This window comes from Erythrolamprus reginae, chromosome 6 (genome assembly GCF_031021105.1).
Source record: "Erythrolamprus reginae isolate rEryReg1 chromosome 6, rEryReg1.hap1, whole genome shotgun sequence".
NCBI classification, from domain to species: Eukaryota; Metazoa; Chordata; class Lepidosauria; order Squamata; family Dipsadidae; genus Erythrolamprus; species Erythrolamprus reginae.
In genome coordinates this window covers 94,281,648-94,299,734 of record NC_091955.1, presented here as the reverse complement: position 1 = coordinate 94,299,734, position 18,087 = coordinate 94,281,648, and positions in this window count along the sequence as shown.

Sequence of the window (18,087 nt, the reverse complement as noted above, 5' to 3'; positions counted from 1 at the left end):
CACTAGTCGGCAATCCATTAAAATGAAAATTTCATCACGGGCAGCTCTCAAATGGTCACCGCCTCTGATGTGCACTACATAAATAGGACAAAATTAAATACAGTGGTACCTTTACCTACAAACGCCTCACCTTACGAACTTTTCTAGATAAGAACTGGGTGTTAAAGATTTTTTTTGCCTCTTCTCAAGATTTATTTTCCACTTACAAACCTGAACCTCCGAAACTCTAACCGGAAAAGGCAGGGAGAAGCCTCCGTGGGGCCTCTCTAGGAATCTCCTGGGAGGAAACAGGGCCAGAAAATGTGGGGACAAGCCTCCGTGGGGCCTCTCTAGGAATTTCCTGGGAGGAAACAGGGCCAGAAAAGGCAGGGAGAAGCCTCCGTGGGGCCTCTCTAGGAATCTCCTGGGAGGAAACAGGGCCAGAAAATGTGGGGACAAGCCTCCGTGGGGCCTCTCTAGGAATTTCCTGGGAGGAAACAGGGCCAGAAAAGGCAGGGAGAAGCCTCCGTGGGGCCTCTCTAGGAATCTCCTGGGAGGAAACAGGGCCAGAAAATGTGGGGACAAGCCTCCGTGGGGCCTCTCTAGAAATTTCCTGGGAGGAAACAGAGCCATAAAAGGTGGGGAGAAGCCTCCGTGGGGCCTCTCTAGGAATCTCCTGGGAGGAAACTGGGCCTCCACCTTCCCTGTGGTCTCCCCAATCGCACGCATTATTTGCTTTTACATTGATTCCTGTGGGGAAAATTGCTTCTCCTTACAAACCTTTCTACTTAAGAACCTGGTCACGGAACGAATTAAGTTCATAAGTGGAGGTACCACTGTATATGGATCGATTGAAAACGACATTCAAAGCAATCTGCGGAACAACCAGGAATCTCTCATCCTCCTACAATTCCTTTTGACAATGGAATCCACCCGAGTTTAAATTGAGATTGCTGCCCCTGCCCAAAAAAAGACAGCAGGGTAGTCTTCCATTAACAGGTTTCTCCTGCAGTTGCTGGGTGTGATTTACGAAGGTGGGATTGGGGGTTTTTTGTGTGTGCCTGTGGCTCTATCTCCTTCCCCAGGGATGTTGTTGGGGGAACAAAAGGTTGTGTTTACAATGATGCTGTCCAGACCTTTGAATTTGCCTTCACCCTCCCATCCCATCCCATTATTGGCCTCCATGGCAACCATACATTCTCCACTGAGCCATCAAAGGAAGCTTTGTGTTGCTTCTTCAGTTTGCCTGCCCTGGAAAGAGAGAGAGAGATGGGAAGAGAGATGGGGAGAGCATTCTACGTTCTTGAGAGACGCTTCCTGCACCGAGACAGCGAAAGGCCTAAGAGACGAGTGTCCTTTTTCATCCCACGTAACGTTTGTTATTCAACGTGTTGTTGCTTCAACCGCAACAACACAAGAGCACACAACAGATTCAAGCTTAATATTAACCGCGGCAAACCTGACTGTAAAAAATATGACTTTAGCCATCGAGTTGTCGAAGCGTGGAACTCACTACTGGACTCTGTAGTATCATCCCATAAACCTCAACGATTTGGGGGGGGGGGGTTGTACAAGAGTTACTAACAAAATACTGCATATCATTGTACTGGAAATAGAAGATATTTGACATTATACTAAAGCGTATGAAGGAAAAAATAAAAAAATATATTGTGATGATGAGATATGGGCATGTCTTGCACGGCTTCATTTTGGACGATATTAATATTTTTATTAATTTTCCACTTAGGAAAAAAAAAAGAAAACACAATAGTAAGTACAGAAGAAAATCAAAGAAAATTAAATTAATACTAGTATATTCAGATATTAGCATGATATTAGGATTAAATTCACTATATATTTTATTATACTAATTATATACTAGACTATATTTTATCTCAAGTATATAAATTAATACATGCTTTTTTTCCATTAACAAATTAATTTCATATATACTTCAATGATTTATCATGCAGGCTATGTTGCCCCTAAATTGTAAAGTGTAGATTTTATTTATTACATACTTCAAAATATTTAAGAAAGTAAAAATAATAAATGCTTTTCCAAAGGCCAACTGTTTGAAATTGGTAGTATACATATATATAACATTGTTTATATACATGAGATAGGTACTAATAAGACAGGGGACGGAAAACAGGGGACGGAAGGCACGCTGGTGCACTTATGCACGGCCCTTACTGACCTCTTAGGAATCGGGAGAGGTCAACAGTAGATAGTCTAAGGATAAAGTTTTGGGGGTGAGGTGATGATACTACAGAGTCAGGTAGTGAGTTCCATGCATCAACTACTCAGTTACTAAAGTCATATTTCCTGCAGGCGAGTTTGGTGCGGTTTAAGTTTGTATCTATTATCTGCTCGTGTGTGGTTGTGGTTGAAGCTGAAGTAATCGTTAACAGGAAGGATGTTGTAGCAGGTGATTTTATGGGCTATGCTTAGGTCGGGTTTAAGGCGATGTAGTTCTAAGCTAAGTTTGCTTTTTGTGGTCTAAAGTCACCCCTTCAGTCAGTTTACGATTTACACTGTTCCCTCGATTTTCGCAGGTTCGAACTTCGCAAAAAGTGTATACCACGGTTTTTCAAAAATATTAATTAAAAAATACTTTGCGTTTTCTTTCCCTATACCACGGTTTTTCCCACCCAATGACGTCATGTGTCATCGCCAAACTTTCATCTGCCTTTAATATATATATTTTTAATAAACTTTAATAAATAAACACGCTGAGTAATAATCTAAATGGTTGCTAAGGGAATGGGAAATTGTAATTTAGAGGTTTAAAGTGTTAAGGGAAGGCTTGTGATACTGTCCATAGTCAAAAATAGTGTATTTACCTCCGCATCTCTACTTCGCGGAAATTCGACTTTCACGGGCGGTCTCAGAACAGATCCCCGGCGAAAAGCGAGGGAACACTGTACTATGGCAGGCAAATCCAGAAAAAGAGGTTACTGTAATTCGGTAACGAGGTTGTGCGATTGCAACCAACATATTTTGCTTTTGGAAAAAGGGAAGTTTGAGTCAGCATCGAATTGGGAATAAAGCCAAGGAAGAGTTATGGGGATTTTGAGAAGGTCGGGTGTGTGCGATTCCCCCCCCCTGCCTTTATTTGTGTGCATTTAACCTAAAAAAAACCCCAACAATAGTCAGTTGCCAAATTTTCACACAACACCCACTTTTCTCGCGCGAATCATCATTTTCTTCCCAAAGTGGTTCCATGCCCTTCCTTTCTCCCATCTAGTTTAGATTTTTGCTTAGTGACATCATCTCCCAGCATAGACCTTATGCCAACAATTCTAGCATTCACAGGGTAGAAGGCATAAAAGAAGGCCACTGCAACCCCGGATGGCCACTCAATGCCACAGAGCTGAACTGAAGTGCCAACAGTTTTAACCCTCCTGGGCTCTTTCAACATTGACGAGTGAGCCAAGGAGAACAGGCTGCTTTCCTTGCTGTCAAAAATTTAACAGTTGACTGGCCTGGATTAATCTGCAAAGCCCTCCACCACCACCACCACCCCAAGTTTGTTTTTGTGATGTCCAGTTGGCCACTGTAGGAAGTTATTTATTTATTTTATTTATTTTTATTTAGTCCAATACATAATACACATCGAAGAGAATAGATGTGTAATAATATAAATAAAGAAAAGAATAGAAGAAAAGATATAAAAGTATAGGTGAACATATTTGAAAGGAAGAAAAGATAAATGAGATAAGGAGAGACAATTGGACAGGGGACGGAAGGCACACTGGTGCACTTATGCACGCCCCTTACTGACCTCTAAGGAACCTGGAGAGGTCAATCGTGGATAGTCTAAGGGAAAAATGTTGGGGGTTAGGGGTTGACACTACTGAGTCCGGTAATGAGTCAGGTAACGAGTTTGCCCCCTAGAAAAATGACATTTATTTATTTCTTACTTACTTACTTACTTACTTACTTACTTACTTACTTACTTACTTACTTACTTACTTACTTAGATTTGTATGCCGCCCCTCTCTGAAGACTCAGAGCAGGTCACAACAGGAATACAAAATACAAATCCAATGATTAAAACAGCAAAACAGTTAAAAAAAATCCTTGATTAAAATACAGTCATTCAACCCAAACAAACCATACATAAAACGGAGCAGCCGAGGGGAATCAATTTCCCCATGCCTGGTGACAAAGGTGGGTTTTTAGGAGTTTGCGAAAGGCAAGGAGGGTGGGGGCAATACTAATCTCCGGGGGGAGTTAATTCCAGAGGGTCGGGACTGCCACAGAGAAGGCTCTTCCCCTGGGTCCTGCCAGATGACATTGTTTTGTCGACGGGACCTGGAGAAGGCCAACTCTGTGGGACCTAATCAGTCACTGGGATTCGTGCGGCAGAAGGCGGTCCCGGAGGTAGATTAGATTACATTAGATTTATTGGATTTATATGCCGCCCCTCTCCGCAAACCAGGTATTCTGGTTCGATGCCATGAAGGGCTTTATAGGTCATAACCAACACTTTGAATTGTGACCGGAAACTGATCAGCAACCAATGCAGACTGCGGAGTGTTGATATGACATGGGCATATCTAGGAAAGCCTATGATTGCTCTCGTGGCCACATTCTGCACGATCTGAAGTTTCCGAAAACTCTTCAAAGGTAGCCCCATGTAGAGAGCATTACAGTAGTCGAACCTCGAGGTGATGAGGGCATGAGTGACTGTGAACAGTGACTCCCGGTCCAGGTAGGGCCGCAACTGGTGCACCAGGCAAACCTGGGCACACGCCCCCCTCGCCACAGCTGTCTATCTATCTGTCTATTAGTTTGTCTGTCTGTCTGTCTGTCTGTCTGTCTGTCTGTCTGTCTGTCTGTCTATCTATCTATCTATCTATCTATCTATCTATCTAAGTATCACAGAACTGAATTGCCTCACAGCTGCAAGCTAAGTATCACAGAACTGATAAGGGACTTGTACCAATTACCAGTTTGTTTGGAGACGAGCGCTCTTTGCTATACCAAAAGAGGGCTTGGTTTAAGTGAATTTTCATTATAAAGAACATTGTTTTGAATTTTCAAACGTGTGTGTGTCTGAAATTTGTACCTGTGCATTTTTGGGAGGAGTCTACCAGAGAGCCCGACAGAACAGTATAAGACGCACCCAAATTTTCAGCCTCTTTAAAGGGACGGAAAGGTGCATCTTTAGACTCTGAAAAATACGGTAATCGTTTATAGAGCGACGCTATCTTGAAAAGCAAAAGGAACCCTCCAGAAACTCACGGGGCTTGAATTTCTCTCTGGAGGGAGACCACTGAGGAAATGCAATATTTTTTTTAAGGGTGGGGGGAGGGCAAAAAAAATCAGCGGAAATGGATGGAAATGAGAGATGACTTTGGAATAGCGGTAAGAGCTGCGTCTCATACGTTCACAACGCCATCTGCTAGAGACTCTTGTGATCCAAAGGAAACACTCGTTATGTGGCTACATCCTGCAACCTAACAATGTAAAGGCCACTTTGAAGGCACTTAATTGAAATGGACTCGGGAAAGGTCCCTTTGGCCTGGTCCCTTAATTCAGCTTTTTCCCTAACTTTGAGGCACCTAAATTTTTGGGGTGGGGACACACACACAATAATTCCCTATAATTCCCAATAATAAATCATGCCTGGCTCTCGGAAATGACCTCGGACATATTTTAATCTTCCTCGGTGTGACCGATCTGAAAAGGATGCTATCGGTCTCCTGCTCTTAACTTATCTCCTTCCTCCCGTTTCTCTTCGTGAGAAGATTTTTGACAATATTTTTCCTTCCGCACATGTACAGAAGCAAAAAAAAATCCACGAAAATGGCCAAATCTTGCTCGCGTGCATGCGCAGAAGCCAAATCTCACACGGGGGCGCACAGCTGCACACGCATCCCGGAATTTCCTATTGGAATGCAGCACCTGACCTGGCATCTATTTGTCTGTCTGTCTGTCTGTCTGTCTGTCTGTCTGTCTGTCTGTCTGTCTGTCTGTCTGTCGGTGTGTCGGTCGGTCTATCTCTTTCTATTTTTTCTATCTATGTGTCTGTCTATCTATCTATCTCTTTCTATCTATCTATCTATCTATCTATCTGTCTGTCTGTCTATCTATCTCTTTCTATTTTTTCTATCTATCTATCTATCTATCTGTCTGTCTGTCTGTCTGTCTATCTCTTTCTATTTTTTCTATCTGTCTGTCTATCTATCTCTTTCTATTTTTTCTATCTATCTATCTATTTCTTTCTATCTATCTATCTATCTATCTATCTATCTGTCTGTCTGTCTGTCTGTCTGTCTATCTATCTCTATTTTTTCTGTCTGTCTATCTATCTCTTTCTATCTATCTATCTATCTGTCTGTCTGTCTGTCTGTCTATCTATCTCTTTCTATTTTTTCTATCTATCTGTCTATCTATCTATCTTTCTATCTATCTATCTGTCTGTCTGTCTGTCTATCTCTTTCTATTTTTTCTATCTATCTATCTATCTGTCTGGCTGTCTGGCTGTCTGGCTGTCTCTCTGTCTCTCTGTCTGTCTATCTCTTTCTATTTTTTTCTGTGTGTCTGTCTGTCTATCTCTTTCTATTTTTTTCTGTCTGTCTGTCTGTCTATCTCTTTCTATTTTTTTCTGTCTGTCTGTCTATCTCTTTCTATTTATCTATCTGTCTGTCTGTCTATCTATCTATCTATTTATCTGTATCTATATCTAAAAAAACTATTCAAAAATAGCAACAAGTCACTTTTCCCCATGCTGTTGTAACTTTGGACAGTCACCGAATAAACCATTGTAAGTCAAAAGCTGCCTTTCCTCGCCTGGACCTCTCAGCTTTGCCAACCTGATTCTCCCAACTCCTGTTTCATTTGCAAGCAGACCCATGCGTGCCCTTCCCTTCTACCCGGATCCCTTCTTGCCAACGGAGCCAACGGAGAGTGAAATTGGGCAGGAATGTCGAGGGAAGTCTGCAGCTTTTATCTTTAAAACAACCAGCTGCATTCCTCTGGGCCTCTGGCAAGATTAGAGAATGAGCTCACTAAAGCCTAGAATTTGGAGGGTTACCCGGACAACCTACTGGCATTTTTCAAACCAGCCCACCAAGAGAGGATTGAATGAGTTGGGCTGCAAACTTTCTTTCAATGGGCTTGAGTAGTTTTTATTTATTTATTTATTTGTTTATGTGTTTGTTTGTTTGTTTGTTTGTTTGTTTGCTTGCTTGTTTATTCATTCATTTATTTATTTATTTATTTATTCACTCATTTATTTATTCACTTATTTATTTATTTATTTATTTACTTACTTATTTATTTATTCATTCATTCATTCATTTATTCATTTATTTATTCATTTATTCATTCATTCATTCATTTATTTATTCATTTATTTATTCAGTTAGTTAGTTAGTTAGTTAGTTAGTTAGTTAGTTAGTTAGTTAGTTAGTTAGTTAGTCAAACATGTGACAGATATAAGTATAGTGGTACCTCTACTTACGAACTTAATTCATTCCGTGACCAGGTTCTTAAGTAGAAAAGTTTGGAAGAAGAAGCAATTTTTCACATAGGAATCAATGTAAAAGCCAATAATGCATGCGATTGAGGAAATCACAGGGAGGGTGGAGGCCCTGTTTCCTCCCAGGAGATTCCTAGAGAGGCCCCACGGAGACTTCTCCCCGCCTTTCCCAGCCCTGTTTCCTCCCAGGAGATTCCTAGAGAGGCCCCACGGAGGCTTCTCCCCACCTTTTCCGGCCCTGTTTCTTCTTAGGAGATTCCTAGAGAGGCCCCACGGAGGCTTCTCCCCACCTTTTCCGGCCCTGTTTCTTCTTAGGAGATTCCTGGAGAGGCCCCATGGAGGCTTCTCCCTACCTTTTCCGGCCCTGTTTCCTCCCAAGAGATTCCTAGAGAGGCTTCTCCCTGCCTTTTCCAGTTACAGTTTTGGAGTCTCAGGTTTGTAAAATGGTTCTTGAGAAGAGGCAAAAAAATCCTAAACACCCAGTTCTTATCTAGAAATGTTCGTAAGTAGAGGCATTCTTAGGTAGAGGTACCACTGTATAAACATAACTGAATACATGAAATGGATATGAATAAAAGGAAACATTAGGACAGGGATGGTAGGTATACTGGCACGCCCCGTACAGACCTCTTAGGAATGGGGTGAGGTTGACAGTAGACAGTTTAAGGTTATAGTTTTGGGGATTTGGGGAAGAAACCAGAGTCAGGTAGTGCATTCCAGGCGTTGACCACTCTGTTGCTGAAGTCGTATCTCTGCACACTTTCTATAGTCTCAGCATCTTTTTTTACATAATGGTGACCCAAAGTGGATGCATTATTCCAAGTGTGGCCTTATAAAGTGACATTAACACTTTGCATGATTTTGATTCTATCCCTCCGTTCATGCCAGGGGTCTCCAAACTTGGTCACTTTAAAACTTGTGGACTTAAATTCTGGGAGATGCAGTCCAAAAGTCCTTCAAATGGCCGAGTTCAGAGATCCCTGGTTTGTGCAGTCTAGGATTATGTTGGCTCTTTTGGTGGCTGCATGATATTGTTGGTCGAAGCAAGATTCCCCAGGTAAAATTTCCTGCCTGAAATATTCAGTCCTCCACTCCATTCCACTCCTCCCTTCACCCCTCCACTTGAAACAGAATATCCTACAAAAGCAGACTATCAATCCTAGGTCTAGAAAGCTTAGAACTACGTCGCCTAAAACACGATCTAAGTATTGCCCACAAGATCATATGCTGCAATGTTCTACCTGTCAATGACTACTTCAGCTTCAACCACAACAACACAAGAGCACGCAACAGATTCAAACTTAATATTAACCGCTTCAAACTTGACTGTAAAAAATATGACTTCAGCAACCGAGTTGTCAAAGCGTGGAACTCATTACCTGACTCAGTAGTGTCAACCCCTAATCCCCAACATTTTTCCTTTAGACTATCCACGATTGACCTCTCCAGCTTCCTTAGACTCAGTAAGGGGCGTGCATAAGTGCACCAGTGTGCCTTCCGTCCCCTGTCCAATTGTCTCTCCTTTATCTCATGTATCTTTTCTTCCTTTCAAATATGTTCACCTATACTTTTATATCTTTTCTTCTATTCTTTTCTTTACTGATATTATTACATATCTTTCTCTTCAATGTGTATTATGTATTGGACAAAATAAATAAATAAAATAAATAAAATAAAATATAAGCCATACATTTAATGTGTCAACATATTACTGGGAAAATAACTACCATATTTTTCAGAGTATAAGACGCACTGCAGTATAAATCACACATTAGTTTTGGGGGAGGAAAACAGGGAAAAGAATCGGCTTACCAGGTATTCATCTGGTTAGGGTCCTTAATCTGGTCAGCTTCAGCACATTATTTAAAGCCCTGGTTAGGGCTTTAAAAAGACTTTATTTGGAGAGAGTAACAATGAAAGAACTTGCAAGCCAGTAAGAGCTGGGAACATCATTAGCATCTGGAAAGAAACATTCGGAGCAAGTACAGCAATGGAAAAAACCCTGCAAAGACTTAAGGCTTGGAAAACATTCTTTGCAGAGAGTAACAATTGAAGAGCTTGCGAGCCGGTAAGAGCTGGGAACATTGTTAGCACCTGGTTAGGGCTGGAAAGAAAATTATTCAGAGCAAGTAGAGAATGAAAAAAAAACCCTACAAAGACAGGATTTGGAAAACATTCTTTGCAGAGAGTAACAATTTTATTTATTTATTTATTTATTTGTTTGTTTGTTTGTTTATTTTGTCCAATACAAATTGAAAGTTAAAGGGAATAAAAACATGTAGTAGTAAATATCAGGGCAAGGATAGAAGAAAAGATATGAGAATAGAATACGTCAATGAAGAATAGAGGAAAGAATATATGAATGGGAGAAAAGATATATAAAATATAGGAGAGACAATTGGACAGGGGACAGAAGGCACACTAGTGCACTTATGCACGCCCTTTACTGACCTCTAAGGAACCTGGTGAGGTCAATCGTGGAAAGTCTAAGGGAAAAATGTTGGGGGTTTGGGGCTGACACCACGGAGTCCGGTAATGAATTCCACACTTCGACAACTCGATTGCTAAAGTCATATTTTTTACAGTCAAGTTTGGAGCGGTTGATATTAAGTTTGAACCTGTTGCATGCTCTTGTGTTATTGCAGTTGAAGCTGAAGTAGTCGTTGACAGGCAGGACGTTGCAGCATATGATCTTGTGGGCAATACTTAGATCATGTTTAAGGCGTCGTAGTTCTAGGCTTTCTAGACCCAGGATTGTAAGTCTAGTTTCGTAGGGTATTGGAAGCTGGTAAGAGCTGGGAACATTGTTAGCACCTGGTTAGGGCTGGAAAGAAACTTATTCGGAGCAAGTAGAGAATTTAAAAAGAAACCCTACAAAGACAGGGCTTGGAAAACATTCTTTGCAGAGAGTAACAATGAAAGAGCCTGCAAGGTAAGAGCTGGGAAGATCCTTGGCAGCTAGTTAGGGCTGGGGGGGGGGGAAGCTACATTCAGAGTATAAGACATACCCAAATTATCAGCCTCTTTTAGGGAGGGAAAAGGTGCATCTTATACTCTGAAAAATATGGCATAATAATTTCACGCTTCTTATGCATTCCCTATTCTACCTTTAGTGGTAAAATAGCCTGGGGCCTGTTGATCCATGCAAATTGCTTCTGGCTGTCAAAGTAAAAATTTACTCCCTTGAGGTCAAGAGAAGCCGAGGGAGGGAGAAATATCTGTGAGCGAAGTCTTCGCCCAGGGAACCATGCTGTGCCAGTCACAGAGCAACAGCTTTATAATGCAATAGGGAAGCAACGTGTCTGGGAAGAAGGCATAATTCTAAGAACAGAGTGGTTGGCTCAGGAAAAAAACACCCTGTATTTTGGAGCGACCTCACCTGAACCCAGAAAAATGAACTCTCATCTTTATTCTCGGACAATGACAATATAATAATAATAATAATAATAATAATAATAATAATAATAATAATTATTATTATTATTATTATTATTATTATTATTATTATTATTATTATTGTGGCAACACTATCAAGGCTATAAATACGTGGGCCATACCTGTCATTAGATGCACAGCTGGCATAGTGAACTGGACTCAAGCAGAGCTGAACAACCTGGACAGGAAAACCAGAAAATTAATGACGATCCATCATGCACTACACCCCCGCAGTGACGTTGACAGGCTGTATTTACCAAGGAAAATAGGCGGCAGAGGACTTTTGCAAGTGAAGGAGACAGTAGAAGAAGAGAAGCATGCATTAGCTGACTATGTGAAGGGGAGCAAAGAGTCAGCGTTGATGGAGGTCAACAATAGGAAGCTTCTCAAGGTGAAGCAAACTAAGGACCAGTACAGAAAAAATGTAACTCAATGTCGTATGGACAGTTGACGGAACAAAGCATTGGATGGACAGTTCTTGGAGAAGATTGAAGGCAAAGTGGATAAAGAAAAGACCTGGTCATGGCTTAAAAGTGGAACACTCAAAAAGGAGACAGAAGGACTAATACTGGCGGCACAAGAACAGGCCATTAGAACAAATGCTGTCAAAGCCAGAATTGAAAAATCAACAGACGATCCAAAGTGCAGACTCTGTAAAGAAACAGATGAAACAATCGATCACATACTCAGCTGCTGCAAAAAGAGCACACAGACCGACTACAAGCATAGACATGATCCTGTGGCACAGATGATCCACTGGAACTTGTGCCGGAACTACCATTTACCAGTGGCAAAGAACTGGTGGGATCATAAGCCCGAAAAAGTGGTCGAAAATGAGCAAGCAAAACTACTGTGGGACTTCCGACTTCAGACTGACCGAATTCTGAAGCATAACACACCAGACATCCTGATTGTGGAGAAAAAGAAAGTATGGATCATTGACATCGCAATCCCAGGAGACAGCAGAATTGAAGAGAAGCAGCTAGAGAAATTAGTGAAATACGAAGATCTAAAAATTGAGCTGCAACGACTCTGGTATAAGCCAGTGAAAGTGGTCCCAGTGGTACTTGGCACGCTGGGCACAGTCCCAAAGGATCTCAGCGGACATTTGAAAACCATTGGAATTGACAAAATCTCCATCTGTCAATTGCCTGGTGGCATAGATGGGTCTTCAATATCTTGCGAAAGGTAAGGAAGATGGGGGAAATTTGAATCTCAGGGGGGGAAGTTGATTCCACAGGGTCGGGGCTGCCACGGAGAAGGCTCTTCCCCTAGGTCCCGCCAGACAACATTGTTTAGTTGATGGAACCCAGAGAAGGCCGTCTCTGTGTGACCTAATCAGCCTTCAGATGTTGTGGATGCTTCGTCACTGGAGGCTTTCAAGAAGGGAGTGAGCAGCCACTTGTCAAAAATGATATAAGGCTGTGATTGGATCAAAAACTCTGGACGCTTTGCGACTTGTACATTTATGACTTTTCCAGTGCCTCATGTGTCAAGGATTAGCTCAGTCCTAAGTGGCATTTCATTATGTTACCATATAAGGTAAAAGAAGGATGTAAGCATGTTAAACAGTAATGATTGCTGAGTCATAGGGTGTAAACTACAACCTGATTGGGCCAGAGCATTATAAAATGCAAAGCAACTTTACAATAATTTACTGACTGTTTATATTGGCTGTTGGTGGTAGTAATGTTGTTAGATGGCTGAAGCAGTTTTGAGCGCGAGTTAATTCTTGAGTTAGAGCTGTACTGTTGATATGGAGAAACCTGGATTGGTTAAGTATCTACATGCAAGTAAGCTTTAATGCATATAGATTGTTGTTTCTGTAAATAGAAGATTTTGAAGATACTTTGATTACACCGATACTTAGAGAAGATTCTGTAAACCACTTAGAGAGGGCTGTAAAAGCACTGCGAAGCAGTATATAAGTCTAAATTTATTTATTTATTTATTGGATTTGTATGCCGCCCCTCTCTGCAGACTCGGGGCGGCTAACAACAGCAATAAAAAAGCATATAATAATAATCCAATACTAAAACAGTTAAAAACCCTTATTATAAAACCAAACATACGTACAGACATACCATGCATAAAATTGTAAAGACCTAGGGGGAAAGAGTATCTCAATTCCCCCATGCCTGGCGGCAGAGGTGGGTTTTAAGCAGCTTACAAAAGGCAAGGAGGGTGGGGGCAATTCTAATCTCTGGGGGGAGTTGGTTCCAGAGGGCCGGGCCACCACAGAGAAGGCTCTTCCCCTGGGTCCCGCCAAGCGACATCGTTTAGTTGACAGTACCCGGAGAAGACCCACTCTGTGGGACCTAACTGGTCGCTGGGATTCGTGCAGCAGAAGGCAGTCCCTGAGATAATCTAGTCCGGTGCCATGAAGGGCTTTATAGGTCATAACCAACACTTTGAATTGTGACCGGAAACTGATCGGCAATCAATGCAGACTGCGGAGTGTTGGTGTAACACGGGCAAATGTTATTACTATTGCTACAAATACAAATCCATTGCCGACCATGTGAATTTTGAGTAAATAAAAATGGTCATAAGTCATTTTTTTCTTCATTGCCGCTGTAACCCGGAATGGTCATTCAATGGTTATAAGTTGAGGACTACCTGCATATCAATCCAAACATCAAAATACATAGCCAGCAGCCCTGCTGTTTACTGTCACAAGTTTCTCCATCAATGCACAATTATCTTCTGGGATTTTGAACAGTGGCCTCAGTGACTCAAATACCCCCCCTGACCGCTCCCTGCTTTTTCCAAAAAAATTCCACTCATCTGTGCCAAGAGAAACGAGACCTATGTTAATTTGATCCCTGGCTCATCTCAAGGTCGGGGTTGACAGGTGACAACTGCACAGGTAGCTTTAATTAAAATGCTGGACCAGATAGAATAGAATTCTTTATTCTTTAATTCTTTATTAATGTTTAACCAGATTTGTATACTGCCCAACTCCAGTGGGCAGCTAATTACATATAAACAACAATATAAACATTACAGTGTCAGAATAAAATATATATTAAAAATATATAATATATAAAACATTCAAACCTTCAGTCATTCATGGTAAAAAAAATATATATATTTCTCCGCTCTTACAAACATACCAAATCACATAGGGTACCTTCAAATTTCAATACAATACAATGTAAAATCAATCACCAAATTCTTAATTTATATCAATTTTGTTTCGGTATACATTATTTATCTTGTGTTACCTCCTTTTCTAATTTTGTCACCTGGATTTCAAAGATCATTTTCTGTTCTAATTCAAGTTCAAAACGCTATTAGCTATCAAAATTTCTATTCGCTATTTGCTTTTATCTACGGTAATAAATCCAGGCCATAGTGCTTCAATTCATTTCTTGTATTCTTACTTATCCATTCATGTTTTTTAACCCTTATTTTAATATAAGTGCTCTTTAAGAGGAAAGATCCACGTTTCAAACAACAAAAGTATCAATTCATATCAGCTGTTTCATGCCTTAAATCTAATTATAACAATAGCAATAAAGGGGAAAAACAAAAATTATTATCAAATTACATTATCTTCTTTCTGTCATTATATCATTTTGCAAATGTATCATTTCAATTTGACAAATCAAAATTCTAACATATTTTTCTATTTATTTTTCACTGTCAACCCCAGTGTAATAATCTTTCCTAATCTATTTTTTTCCACTGACATTTCCAGTATGATAATCGTAATGGCTTTCCAGAAAACTGGTAGGGCAGGTATACTGCGAATCTCTGGGGGGCAGTTGGTTCCAAAGCGTCAGAGCTGCCACAAAGAAGGCCCTTCCCCACGGTCCTGCCAACCAACATGGTTTGGCAGACGGGATCTGGAGAAGGCCAACTTGGGCCCTTATTGGCAACAGGGAAATATGAGGTAGTAGGCGGTCCCATAAACAGTCTGGACCTAAGCCATATAGGGCTTTAAAGATGATAACAAATACCTTGAATTGTGACCAATTGGTAGCCAATACAGCTCATGGAGAGTTGGAGTTATAAGGGTGTACCTTGGTACCCCTACTAAGGCTCACGCGGCTGCATTTTTAACCAGCTGTAGGCTCTGAACGCTCTTCAAGGGTAGCCCCATGTCTGTTGTCTGTCTGTCTATCTATACATCTATCTATCTCTCTCTCTATCTATACGTATACATATATCTATCCATCTGTCTGTCTGTCTGTCTGTCTGTCTGTCTGTCTGTCTATCTATCTATCTACATATGTCTCTCTCTCTCTCTATCTGTTTTCATATGTCTCTATCTATCTGTATACATCTCTCTCTCTATCTATCTATCTATCTACATCTCTCTCTCTCTCTCTCTCTCTCTCTATCTATCTATCTATCTATCTGTTTTCATATATGTCGCTCTCTCTCTCTATCTGTATACATCTATCTCTATCTCTGTCTGTCTGTCTGTCTGTCTGTCTGTCTGTCTGTCTATCTATCTATCTATCTATCTGTAATATGTCTATCTACCTATCTATCTACATCTATCTATCTATCTATCTATCTATCTATCTATCTATCTATCTATCTGTAATATGTCTATCTATGTATCTATCTCTATCTATGTATCTATCTCTATCTATGTATCTATCTCTATCTATGTATCTATCTCTCTATCTATCTATGTATATCTCTGTCTGTCTGTCTGTCTGTATACATATATAATAACAACAACAACAACAACAACAATAATAATAATAATAATAATAATAATTTATTAGGCTTGTATGCCACCCGTCTCCAAAGACTCTAGACTCTGAAGATGTCTATCTGTCTGTCTGCCTGTCTGCCTGTCTAAATGTGACATGACCATTTTTCACAGTTATGACCTTTGCAGCATCCCCATGAGATCACGTGATCAAAAGTTGAGCTCTGTCTGTCTTTCCTATATTCTGGCCCCAATTAATATGCTGAGATTGACTCTTTCCTTCGGTCTCTGCAAATGCTCACTGCTTTCCAGCCCTTTTAATTTATTAACCCGACCAAATTATGTATGAAGTTCTTTTCACTTCCAAGTCGTCTAATCCCAGATTCACAGAAACCAAATCAGAAATATCATTTGAATAATAATAATAATAATAAGAAGAAGAATGGCTCCTAAAACTGTGGGAGGAATAGGGTTGTCACTTTGGTGGCAACATAATTTATAGATTTGTTCAGCTGAGTTGAACGAAGCCTTGATAGCCTAAGTCATCTGAGCCATAAAATCTGTAACATTTTTGATTGCATCTGACACTCTAAAGCTGCTGCATATTCCAAGTTTTCCATCAACCATTTATTTCTATTTCATCCTCAGTTTTTTTTTAAATGATCATTACAATTATGTAAGGATAAAGAGAATGTCAGTTTCATTGATTATTGAATATTTAATACCCAAAATAATCACACTACTGTTAACAGAATCTGGTACCTAATTGGATAAGGAGTCTTTGCTCACGGTCACTCATGCCCTTATCACCTCGAGTTTTGACTACTGCAATGCTCTCTACATGGGGCTGCCTTTGAAGAGTGTTCGGAAACTTCAAATCATCCAAAATGCAGCCGCGTGAGCAGTTATGGGCCTTCCAAGTCATACCCATATTTCACCATAGATAGATAGATAGATAGATAGATAGATAGATAGATAGATAGATAGATAGATAGATAGATGATATTTATTTATTTATTTATTTGCTTGCTTGCTTGTTTGTTTGTTTGTTTGTTTGTTTGTTTATTAGATTTGTATGCCGCTCCTCTCCGCAGACTTGGGGTGGATCACAACAACAATAGAACAATTCAAAACAAATCTAATAATTTAAAAACATTTAAAAAAACCGTTATTAAAGCAGACATACACACAAACATACCATACATGAATTGTATAGGCCCGGGGGAGATGTCTCAATTAATATATGCTGCTAAAGCCTCAAAAGAGGAAGAAATTGCCAAATCTCTAAAGAAGGGGGATAAAACCTTCTTCAGATATATTAGTGATAAGAAGAAGAAAAACTGCGGCATCACGAAGCTTAGTACCGGGAATAATACATGCATTAATGGGAATAAGGAGATCGCTGACCATTTCAATAGCTACTTCTGTTCAGTTTTCTCAAAAGACACCTTACAAAATAATACTATAGAGGGATATAGCATTGCTTCCAACTGTACGGATTCAGCTCCAGTGATCTTAGAAGCCGATGTCTCAGAAGAACTTGAACGATTAAAGATAAATAAGGCAATGGGTCCAGATGGCATCCACCCCAGAGTTCTTAAAGAACTCAGATCTGTCATTGCTACCCCCCTGACTGATTTGTTTAACCAATCCTTGTTAACAGGAGATGTTCCTGAGGATTGGAGAATGGCCAGTGTTGTGCCTATCCACAAGAAGGGCAGTAGAGAAGAAGCTGGTAACTACAGGCCAGTTAGCTTGACATCAGTTGTCGTTAAAATGATGGAGACTCTACTCAAAAAGAGGATAAATCAGCACCTAAAAAACAGTAACTTATTGGACCCAAATCAGCATGGCTTTACTGAAGGCAAATCATGTCAGACTAATCTCATTGATTTCTTTGACTATGTCACAAAGGTGTTGGATGAAGGTGGTGACGTGGATATTGCCTACCTGGACTTCAGCAAAGCCTTTGATACGGTTCCACATAAAGAGCTGATAGATAAATTAGTGAAGATTGGACTTAATCCCTGGATAGTTCAATGGATTTGCAGCTGGCTGAAGCATAGACACCAGAGGGTTGTTGTGAATGGCGAGTATTCTGAGCAGAGTCAGGTTACAAGCGGTGTGCCACAAGGGTCTGTTCTGGGTCCTATTCTTTTTAATATGTTTGTGAGTGACATAGGGGAAGGTCTGGTAGGGAAGGTTTGCCTATTTGCCGATGACTCTAAAGTGTGCAATAGGGTTGATATTCCTGGAGGCGTCGGCAATATGGTAAATGATTTAGCTTTACTAGATAAATGGTCAAAGCAATGGAAACTGCAGTTTAATGTTTCCAAATGTAAAATAATGCACTTGGGGAAAAGGAATCCTCAATCTGAGTATTGTATTGGCAGTTCTGTGTTAGCAAATACTTCAAAAGAAAAGGATTTAGGCGTAGTGATTTCTGACAGTCTCAAAATAGGTGAACAGTGCAATCAGGCGGTAGGGAAAGCAAGTAGGATGCTTG